This window comes from Haliotis cracherodii, unplaced genomic scaffold, assembly GCF_022045235.1.
Source record: "Haliotis cracherodii isolate W230 unplaced genomic scaffold, xgHalCrac1.p SCAF_15, whole genome shotgun sequence".
NCBI lineage: Eukaryota > Metazoa > Mollusca > Gastropoda > Lepetellida > Haliotidae > Haliotis > Haliotis cracherodii.
Genome location: NW_027266270.1, coordinates 33677020 through 33689363, shown reverse-complemented (window position 1 = coordinate 33689363; position 12344 = coordinate 33677020). Strand labels below are relative to the sequence as shown.

General features: G+C 41.0%; 1 protein-coding gene across 2 annotated transcripts in view; it reads right to left on the bottom strand.

The window, feature by feature from the left end:
* The window catches only part of LOC139462537 (glutamate receptor ionotropic, kainate 2-like), a 44513-nt gene that overhangs the window by 31776 nt on the left and 393 nt on the right, over positions 1-12344 (bottom strand). The window contains exon 2 of one of the 2 annotated variants that reach the window (XM_071244334.1): positions 1056-1145. The exons of the other annotated variant lie outside the window; for it this stretch is intronic. The gene's annotated coding sequence lies outside the window, so the exon portion shown is untranslated. The remainder of the gene's footprint in view (positions 1-1055; positions 1146-12344) is intronic. 2 annotated transcript variants of the gene reach the window in all.

Sequence of the window (12344 nt, the reverse complement as noted above, 5' to 3'; positions counted from 1 at the left end):
CTGACATTTTGTAATAATTACTTACATTTGAAAATAAATCAAAGATGCATTAATTTTAATTTATGTTAAAACCTGATCCAGAAAACATGGGTTATCGTTTCACTGAAGGATTTCGTTCCACACCATGTCGTGAGCAAATATAATAATTACAAGCTGTATTTTGAGTGCATGAATGTAGATTGAGAAATCTTTGGGTGCCTGTAAATTAGATGCTTTGCACACCTTTAACACGATGTTTAGTTTTATAAAAAATATTGTTTGTTTTTTTCCCGGTTATTGCCCGCCGTTTTTTTGCTGTTTACGAGTCACGTACGTTCTGTAGGAGGCATTCACTGTCATAGTTCTTTTTGTCCCGTACCGTATCTGTTCCTCTATTTAGCAGTATAAGTACAGAGTATAATGTGCACATTTGCCCGGATAGTTTCACTATCTCCATGCCAAATGTTATCAATACTGTCTCACATATAAACGTATGAAAATATTTTACCCCACTGAAAGCGAAAAACTGTAAAACAAATTTTAAATCGGATGTTAAAATCGTATTATGGTAGTTATGGTAGAATATTAAGACTATAAAGTTGAGACCATCACTTTATGATTTAGCACACTAGATAATTTAGTTTGACAACTACCATACATTTATTTACACTCAAATATCGGGTTTGTTACCCGGGTGAGCAAATTATGGTTGTAAATGTTTATGAATCACCCACATTATTATTATATGTTAAACATATTAATCATGTAAACTTTTCAATTTCTCAAGAAGGTTATGAAATACGCAACTAAATAAAACAATACTTTCAAATTTTATATTCTTATCAATTTATTAAACCAGCAGTATATGTATACATGTCGTTTTGTTAATTAAAATAAAAATTAGAAGAGGAAAATATTGGTTTTATTAATTTGAGACTTGCTTAGATTTTTAAAAATTCTTATAATAATATCGTATAATTTATATCGCCATAACCTGTCGGGAACGCTGGTAACGGTAACAAGAAGAATACAATTATCATAACAAAGATCTAAACTTTTTAAATACCAAGACTTACCTTCCTATAGGAGATCCGAGAAACACAAGATGCGTTGCAACTACTTCTCGTCCCTAATCGAGAGGCCACTCCCCCCTGACATATGACCAGCTGAAACTGACAGCACTGACCTTTACATGAAACACGACCAATTAGCTGATGAAACTAACACAAGCCAATATTTGCTCATAGAATAGAGTGGCAAACTGCTTCACCGTGTTACATCCCCAAACAATAATAACACACTATGGCCATTCATTGTATTTTAAATGGGACAAATCTCAACCGACTCTTGTAATCATCGGACCAATAACCGAATGGAACAGCGAAAACCATCGACTATAACACTGATGCAGGAATGGTGCCTAGCAGCTCTGCAGGGAAACCGGCGTTCAAGAGTCCAGAGATCTCATTTTATGAATTGGTGTTTGGAAATATTATATGCCCGTGAGCCTGGAGTAGAGCTACAATGCTATTGGAATCTCTGAGGTACATGCATCAACATTTGCTGAATGACCTCGGAGATATTTGCTTACTGATAGTAACACTGCTATGTCGCACCTTCATGTAGATCACTATCCCCTGGGGAGCATTACTCTCAACCAGATAGCTAAGTGTCTAGTGTTATAGTTCTGAATATCGGAATTGGTTCTTAGCTTGTGGTTGTAAGTTCAAATTTGGATTTTGAAAAATTTTACTTGCATAATAACAGCGTGTCTGATGAAGGAAGGCCACGATACACTGGATGTTGGACGTTGAACTCACTTATATCCTGGTTATTTTTTTAAGCAGCGTTGCAACCAACTCCAACTCCTTCACTTGATACATGTGGGAAATCATACCTGAGTATTTGTCGTTACGAACGAACACATTAACCACTCTGGAACCAATATCACAAGTCTGAGAAAAACTTTCATGTTAAACCAAACATTATAGGTAATGTTCAAGAAAAATATATTCTACTCCTTTTAAGAATTGGCTGAAGTTTGACACTTGTTTGCTCTCTGAGTTTCTGTGATTTACGGTTCTGTAAGCATCTGGTATTGTAATGCTGAACTTCCTGATGGATATCACCAACATGTTGTTTGTTTGGTTGTTTGTTTGGTTGGTTGGTTGGTTAACGCCGCACTCAGCAATATAACGGCGGTCTGTAAATAATCGAGTCTGGACCAGACAATCTAACCCGGATCTTCACGGGCCACTAACATGTATGTGAAATTTAGGGATAGAATATTAAGGCAGAAAGAAGTACGAGAGAGGCTGAAACGCTCTGAGCCTAACCATGATGGACTACGTTAATGGAGTTGGTATATACGTATCTTACAACATCATCTCCTCCGAGGTACACACACTTCTGTCAATGATGCTGGACTGTCTGGGTCCCATTGGTATAGAAGGCTCCTCCACAGCAGAAATGATGTCATCATCATTTGCATCTTGCTGGCCAGACAGCTCAGAGGAGGGAATCTGAAGGTGCCAAGTTTTGGTGAATAGGGATGATGTTGAATGAGGTCAAAGCCCCAGTTATGTGTTGCAACCATGGTGACAACTGATTTGTGCTCGGGTGCATTGTCCTGGTGGAACATATAGCCTAAATATTCTCGAGCTGTTGCCCAAGCATATTGGTCTGTAAATTCGGAAGGTGGTCCACCAGTGGGGTTCCTTTTGAATCGCAGAAAAGCGATGCCATTTCTTCGTCAGACTTTTCCTTCTTCTAGGGCGAAGTTGTATGTTTCCGCTGCCTGTGGCTGATAGTGGGTAATTAACCCAGGACTCATCCATAAATAAAACCCGCTCAACAAAATCAAAACGACATAAATTCTCACGATATATAATGAACCTGTAGCGTTTCAGAAGCCTTGAGGCTCAATCTTCCCCTCCTGACCTCCGCTGTACACCTCTGAACAGTGGCAAAGAAAAGAGCATCATCCCCTAAATATGACACCATGTCAGCCTGAATGAATGTTGGGGTCAGCCCTTTCAGTTGGAGAGACTTGATGATAGCGCGGTCCCAATCTTGTCCATTTTCATCAACAGAGAATACCTGGTCATTTTGATGCCTGCACAAATATGCTGCCTGGTTTATTTGGCTCAAATGCAGGATGTAAGCTGGAAAATATTGCACTCAATACATGTAAACTGTTAAGGGTGTACAAGACATCCTTGCAGTTAGGTCCAGAACCTTTCGGTCTCCTGTCGTAGGCACCCTCTGTTTCTTCATGTACATTGACGGGATTTCTCCTTGGACTTTCAAACTGAAAACACGGGAATTTGACCAAGAAGTTTAATTTAAGCTTCAGGATATTGTTCCACAATGGTCACATACCTAATTCCCTTCCACTGATTTACCCACCTGAACTAAAAATATGAGAGACCAGTGAAACCGCCTCATCTGTTTCATATTTAGATCTATGCACAAAGAACCACAACACTGTATGACAAGAGGGATGACCTCAACTTTCCAAACGTCACCTTTCCCTTTATTTCGAGCAATATTCCAGCAGCTCCGGCCTTTGGTTCAACATTTCCCACCCATCTTTCGAGCTACAACCCAACGTGCTCTTTCTACGAACATTTCAAAGATCGTGCTAAGACTCATTGAAGTCCTTAGAAGAGCTTTCAAATCATTTTAAGCAGGACAAGTGGAAGATATTTCCAAATTTGACGCATCTGTGACAAAAATAATGCCCCATTCATTTCCCTATTTTTAAGTGTACCATATGTTACCGGGGTATATTTTCAGGCAAACATTTGACTTGTGACGAGTGCCACCGGTTGGGCAGGATAAACTCACCGTATCGCGAACACCCGATATCATATCTATTTGATAGTGATTCATAAACACATGCTGAAGATAAAGTCTGAATCGCCCAATGGACTCCGTCTGCTGAGATTTCTTATGATTGTCGCTTATATTTATTATCATTATATCCATCATAAACCTCAATTAATTATCATCATGTCGTTTGATTGACGACAACAGTATTGGATGAGGAAATCGTTTACAGAAAAGTCATTAAGTGTGGTCTGATTCCTTCAAACAAACACCACAATCTGCTCCCGATATGAGTTAACAAGGACAACAAAAATGTCCTTAATCACAAACCATTTCTCAGTATTGGACACAAATGGTTAAATATTACATGGCTATTCAATCTAATACCGGAACCTCGTGTTTACTTTACAACAGATGGCGATATCATTGAAATAACGCGATAACTTCCGAGATTAAATACTCGAGTCACTGAGTAAACAGGTTCTCGTCCTCTGAAGAAGTTTCTCGGATGCGACAGAGGAGGGAGGCTTGAAGAAGGAACTCAGTTCTGAGCTGAACTCGTCCCCGATAAAACAAGTTGTATTACTTTGAAAGAAGGTAATAAACACGATCAGACAGTTACGATACCCTAAGTCTGCTTCCTTAAAGTCCGTAAAAAGTTCGTTAGAATTCGATATTTTAAGACGAGGATATTTTGTTAATTATTTGAATCAGAAAGTACTGGGAAAATTTATTGCTTCAAGTTTAAGTATAGAAAAGAGACTGTTCGTTCCTCCTTTCAGAGATAAAAAAAAATGTCTTTAGTGACATTTTGTGCTGTAGAACCCTGACAGGGGATTCCATGCAAGGAATGAAGTGTGTTAATGTGGGTAGTGGTGCGGCTTTGGGGTATTGGCTTTGGGGTGGGGTGATGAATGAGAATTGGATGTTTGTATATTTCTCTTGTAGATATTCATTTAACAACTTTGAAATGTTAACAGAGGGTCCATCATTCAGGTCACTTTAAGGTTCTGATAAATTTGGTTCATGCTGTGCAAACACTGTTAATTAAAGTACAGTAAACTACGTTTATAACGAACACGCTTATAACGAACTTCCGGATATAACGAACTGTTTCTTGGTCCCGTCCATTTTGTGTGTATATGTTGTACATATGCTTATAACGAACTACGGTTATAACGAATTAATATTAGTGGTCCCTTTGAGTTCGTTATAACCGTAGTTGACTGTATACAGATATGAATGTTTTTCGTTTCGTTTTGTTACAGTGTGACAGTATGTCAGTTTCACACAATGCATCAATTACAACATCTAAATATACACTAAATGCTCTCAAGTCCTTGATAGCAGCATCCCTTTAGACATATGGATTCATGATGAGATAAGCACCCTTTTAGATATGTTGATTGATGATGGGGTAAGCACCTATTGTTATGAGTAGATTGATTATAAAAAATGCACCCCTTTAAATACATGGATTGATTCTGAGATAAGTACCCCTTTAAATACATGAATTGATGATGTAAGCACTCTTTGATAGATTTGTGAAGGAACCAACACCTCTTTTAATACATGAATTGATCTGTAAAAGTTAAGTTAAATATTTTAAATAATAGTGAGTGCCTGTTGGTTTACGCCACTTTTAGCACTATTCCAATATCAGTGCAGGGGTCACCAGAAATGGGCTCCAAACATTCAACCAATGAGGGTTAAAATAGTAACAATTTGTCCTTCCTCGTTAGAATAACCATTTAATTAGTCACACAGAATTATCTCACTTACGTTAAACAATGTGACCTTTTTTGCAGCTATGAATTGACAAATAACCTTTTTTATTATGCTGATTTACTGATTGGTGTTATTCTATATCGTCTCTGACTGTGTTAATTTCACCTACTCTTTTGACCTTGATCACTTAAGCCTTAAACGTAGTGCCACAACACTGTCGCAGGAAAAGGTAACATGCACTATTAACACATTCTACTTACAATTAAAGACAGTTCGGTGACCTGGTTAATCCGACATGACTCAGCATAGCCTAATACCCTTCCAAACGTTTGTCCATTTTATTCAAGGACAAGTTTGGTTGTTATCAGAAACAAATGTCAAAGGTTTTTTTAATAAATTTTCACATAGTCCAGAGCCTTTATATCTACGCTGGGGACACGTAGCCTAATGGTATACGTTCCGTCCGTCTGTCGTGTCAGGATCTACATAGCGTTGTTTCGAATCACTCACTCACTTAACCGTTGTACACGGTTTTGTCACACTTCCCTCTTTTCTGTCTTCGTGACTCTCTCTAGGGCAGGTAGGGTAGCCTAGTGGTTAAAGCGTTCGCTCGTCACACCGAAGACCAGGGTTCGATTCCCGACATGGGTACAATGTGTAAAGCCCATTTCTGGTGTCCCCAGCCGGGATATTGCCGGAATATTGCTAAAAGCGGCGTAAAACCATACTCACTCACTCACTGACTCGTCTCTCTCTCAACTTGACACATAAATTTTAACCTTTAAGGCCAGTATACAATGATAAAACGCAATCTTGAGGTTAACAAAATAATGCACCCTTTCCATTTATCATTCGTAAAATTAATCAGTTTCCGAGATGAAACTATTGATTTTCACTTTACTTGAAGCAGAACAGCATGAGATCGTTGAAACCGACAACCCCCGCTGTCTATCAGCATGACATGTACAGGTCATATAACACGTGTTGACATTCATCATAATAAATAGTTCTCAATAGCTAAAGCTTTCGCTCGTCACGGCGAGAGCGCGGGTTCGATTCCCCACATGGGTACAATGTGTGAAGCCCATTTCTGGTGTCCCCCGTCGTGATGTTGCTGGAATATTGCTAAAAGTGGTGTCAAACCATACTCACTCACTCACTCTCAAAACGTCTATGTATCATGTCGTTTGAATGTCCCAATCAGTTGTGGAAACCCAGAAGAGTTGGAACCAAACATGCACCTTGAAAAAATTAAAAGTGAGCATTACGCTTCCTGTACAAGCGTGTTTAAAGGGCGAAATTGATAGTGGACAGTAGACAAGATGGTAAAATGTCGCATCAGACACTGATTGAATTTAAATATTTGTTTGGAGCTGCATTCTCATGTGTGGCCCCTGATCTTGCCTGGTCAATCTGTTGCACGTGTGGCCCTTGCCGTGTCGAATGTATGGCTCTTGACGTGGCGGTCAGGTTGTCGAATGTGTGGCCCTTGACGTGGCGGTCAGTTTGTCGAATGTGTAGCTCTTGACGTGGTGGTCAGTTTGTCGAATGTGTAGCTCTTGACGTGGCGGTCAGGTTGTCGAATGTGTGGCCCATGACGTGGCGGTCAGTTTGTCGAATGTATGGCCCTTGACGTGGCGGTCAGTTTGTCGAATGTGTGGCCCTTGACGTGGCGGTCAGTTTGTCGAATGTGTGGCCCTTGACGTGGCGGTCAGTTTGTCGAATGTGTGGCCCTTGACGTGGCGGTCAGGTTGTCGAATGTGTAGCTCTTGACGTGGTGGTCAGTTTGTCGAATGTGTGGCCCTTGACGTGGTGGTCAGTTTGTCGAATGTGTGGCCCTAGACGTGGCGGTCAGGTTGTCGAATGTGTGGCCCTTGACGTGGCGGTCAGTTTGTCGAATGTGTAGCCCTTGACGTGGCGGTCAGGTTGTCGAATGTGTGGCTCTTGACGTGGCGGTCAGTTTGTCGCATGTGTAGCTCTTGACGTGGCGGTTAGTTTGTCGAATGTGTAGCTCTTGACGTGGCGGTCAGTTTGTCGAATGTGTGGCCCTTGACGTGGCGATCAGGTTGTCGACTGTGTGGCTCTTGACGTGGCGGTGAGTTTGTCGAATGTGTAGCTCTTGACGTGGCGGTCAGTTTGTCGAATGTGTAGCTCTTGACGTGGTGGTCAGTTTGTCGAATGTGTGGCTCTTGACGTGGCGGCCAGTTTGTCGAATGTGTAGCTCTTGACGTGGTGGTCAGTTTGTCGAATGTGTAGCTCTTGACGTGGTGGTCAGTTTGTCGAATGTGTAGCTCTTGACGTGGTGGTCAGTTTGTCGAATGTGTAGCTCTTGACGTGGCGGTCAGTTTGTCGAATGTGTAGCTCTTGACGTGGCGGTCAGTTTATCGAATGTGTAGCTCTTGACGTGGCGGTCAGTTTGTCGCATGTGTAGCTCTTGACGTGGCGATCAGTTTGTCGACTGTGTAGCTCTTGACGTGGCGGTCAGTTTGTCGAATGTGTAGCTCTTGACGTGGTGGTCAGTTTGTCGACTGTGTAGCTCTTGACGTGGCGGTCAGTTTGTCGACTGTGTGGCTCTTGACGTGGCGGTCAGTTTGTCGAATGTGAGGCTCTTGACGTGGCGGTCTGTCTGTCCCCTGGCTGTGGTGAATCGCATAGCTCTATTACCATATCTACACCAAAGGATGACTACATTGATATAAATTACCATCATTCCTTATGATAAATATGAGTGCAAAGATAGTCCTGTTGCTGATGATGATATATATGTCGACGACGATTGTGATGACGACGACGACATTTAGTACTGAATGTTTCATTGTATACGACTTTTATCAAATTAATCAGATAACTGGATTTTCTCGTTAAAACCCTCTGTTAATTGAGGACATTTCGAGAGTGCGAGGACGTGTTATTATCTCTCGAAGAGTAATATTCACGTCAAGGGAAGCCGAAGGTATTCGCTGACTGCAACATATTAAGTAAAATAATGATGTACACGACGCCTAGATAACAGCCGGTCTATTAAGCCAAGGTAAATATCACTGTGAATACTAAGACAGAACGTGCTTTGTCATAACCTGATGTTGTTTACTATATAAAGATACAATTTATTGAAAGGTTGTCCCAATCCTAAATGATAAACATACACATGCAAGTTAACAATTATATAAGTCAACACTGGCGAGTGAGAGAATGTCAGTTGAAGTCTGACGAAGTTCTGACGTAACGTCAAAACGTCTCAGTTGCCAATTTAAAGTTTTCGAACATTAGTGAGTGAGTATGGTTTTACGCCGCTTTTAGCAATATTCCGGCAATATCAAGGCGGGGGACACCAGAAATGGGCTTCACACATTGTACCCATGTCGGGAATCGAACCCTGGTCTTCGGCGTGACGAGCGAACGCTTTAACCACTAGGCTACCCGACCGCCCTGAAGTTAAAGTGAATGGTAATGGGGCTTAACGTCGCTTTCAATAGTATTGCACATATATAGCGACGTAGTTTTAACATGAATACTCCACTCAGGCACGGTATACGGACTCTGTGCCGGACAGTCCTTGTTGTATCCCCCTAATTCTGTTCCCCAGGTCAGGGAAAGAACAAGTTCCATCTTTTAACGTCTTCAGGTATGACGCGGCCGGGGATCAAACGCCGGACCTTCCACTCTCCGGGCAGAAGCTCTCACCATTCTTGGAATATAGATGATTAATTATTACACATTGCTCCGTATACATTATAAGGCCTGTGGACCGCCTCCGTGGTCTAGTGGTAGAGTGTCCGCCCGGAGAGCGGAAGGCCCGGAGATGGATCCCCGGCCGCGTCATACCAAATGACGTTAAAAGATGTTACTTGTTGTTACCCTGTCTGGCGCTCGGCATTAAGGGTCAACAAGGACTGGTCGGCTCGGAGTCAGTATACTCTATCTGAGTGGGATATTCATGTTAAACTGCTGCATGGTATCTCAGGGTGCTAGCACCATAAATCGGCATCAGTCCGGACTAGTACAACCATCCACACACACACACACACACACACACACACACACACACACACACACACACACACACACACACACACACACACACACACACACACACACACGTGCATGCACGTCGCTATATAAGTGCAATTATCTTGGACGCGACGTTAAACCCCATTTCACCTCACCTATAAGGCCTGTGGGGTAGCCTAGTTGATAAAGTGCTGTTTCCTCAAACCAAATGTCCGGTTTGGATTCCATGTTTTAATGAAAGAAACCCATTCTTGATTTTACCCTGTTGTTGTGTCCTTGGAATACTGCACATCTCGCTAACTCACTGTCGGATAAAGAAACGTTTCAAGAAGTAAGGCTCAGTGGTCGCATAAAAACTTTGTGGACAATGAATAAACGCTAGACTTCATATTACTGAAGGTACACGGGCGTCATATTGGAATAAATCGACGCTATTTTCTGTACAAAGTTGCGTCCCCTAGCTGTGCCAGGATTCGATGATTATGGGTTCGAACTTCAGTTTTGGAATTAACCTTGTTCCATAACGTTTCAAAGTTTGTCCTACCTGCGCCAGTCATGCATACCTTTTTAGTTCATTATCTATTTAGGTTTGTTTTGGTAATAAGAACAGCATTATCCTCCAAACATCAAACAATTCCAGTATGCAGTCACTGTGTATGTTTTCTATAAAAAATACCACAAAATAACACTATATTACCAGCTAAAGATGTAAGTGAGAATATGGTGTATAAGGCCGTCAACTGTATATCGATATACTCGAAATATTCATTCTGTATACATCACGGACCTTAATAGTCGGTTCCGTCATCAATCTGCCGCAGAGCGACGTTCCAGTGATAAATACTGACGGGAGCCTCAATACACGGTAAATATTTGATATCCTCTCCATACCATACACAAAACCCAGAGGAGAATTTTTGTATTAGTACATTGAATTGATTTGTGATCATATGCAATTAGTTAGCAACGTCTATACATTCGGTACAGCACTGTTCGGAATGAATGTTCACAATTCCAGCATACAATAAAAAGTTTCAAATCCAATTACAGAGTATTGGTTTCTGTAGATCATGAAGTTAGACGAAAACATTGTAGAGCAGATTCACATCTGGTCTTTACCAAAGTACGCAACATCCATACCGATGAAAAAATGATACAATGCAAAATAAGGTATCGATTAGACCATTACACTGGAACCTTATTAGTGTGGATCTTGCTAATTCGGTAAATTCGGCGTCTGTGGGATTCTTCTTGGTAATATTTTATGCATAAGTTTTAATTTTATACATAAGTTTTTATTTTATACATAAGTTTTAATTTTATACATAAGTTTTAATCAACAGCCAATCAGGTTTGACTGTATTTCTGACGTGTAATTCACCCCGTTTGTAGTTTTGGAAGATACTAGTAATTACTGAAAGTCAATACAGTGAACTACGGTTATAACGAACTCAAAGGGACTACTAATCTTAGTTCGTTATAACCGTAGTTCGTTATAAGCATATCTACAGCATAACTACAGCAAATAGTCGGGACCAAAAAGTAAGTTTGTTATATCCGTCAGTTCGTTATAAGCGTGTTCGTTTTAACCGTAGTCTACTGTAGTTAGAACCTCTTTACCCTGGAAATTGTATGTTCGAAAAGAACGCAGTTTACTGAACCCTAGTCTTATGCTTAATGATAAACATACAGACATTAAATATTCAGCGTAACGCCACGGCATTTTGTGTCTTATAACTACAATTTAGCATTATAGTGAGAATGGTTTTACGCCGCCTTTAGCAATATTCCAGCAATATCAAGGCGGGGGACGACAGAAATGTGCTTCACTCATTGTACCCATGTCGGGAATCGAACTCGGATCTTCGGCGTGACGAGCAAATGCTTTAACCACTAGGCTACCCGACCGCCTCATTTAGCTTTATATCACTAGGCTATGGGAGACTGTGACGACAGAAGGGTTTGTTGACATACACACCGAATGTGCGTCATCTTCATGTAACTCAAGGAAGCAGGGTAGCTTGTTAAAGCATTCGGCCATCATGCCAAAGGGTCGGGTTCGAATCCCCATATAGGTACACTTATATTTATTCCATTTCTGGTGCTGCCTTGGTTTAGCTCGAACAATGACTGTGGTGTTAGATATAACTGAAGCTAAGCATGAACGCTGTATAACCGTAGAAAATATATATCAGGCGACTGAAACGGATTCAAAGGAATTCATTGGAACGTTAGGTATCACGTACTTTCGTGTGAGACTGACAAACAATAACCCACTGTCCCCTTTCTTATCAATTCCCTTGGGGCTGATCAGTCGTTCATATCAATTGTTCCCGTTACATAAGAGTCCAACTGATCACAGTTCGATTTATCAATGTGAATAAAATATCAATTCCAAGCTGATTGTCATCAATTCAATCATATTCAGATTACCCTCAATATCACAATATCTACAAGAGCTGTTCAGCTGGTATTTGAGCATTCAAAACGAGAAAACATAAATTGACAGATAGCAACATACAGCAACGAGAACCCAGAAATACGCGGTGCCATTAACCAATCTATGATTCCACCCTTGGAACCTCTGGGATGAGAGCAACCTTTACCCTCTCAGTTCTGACGATTGGAGGTTACATCGGATGCTTTAGACGCTCCGGCGGATGAGGCGATGGAATAGACGCTTCATATTGAAATCCTGGCCGTCGATCCCATAGCGCGCAGAGTTCAACTTGATTTGCTTAATGACGTGTGTGATATTTACTTAGGCAATTTTGCTGGGGCTGTTGGATCTGAAT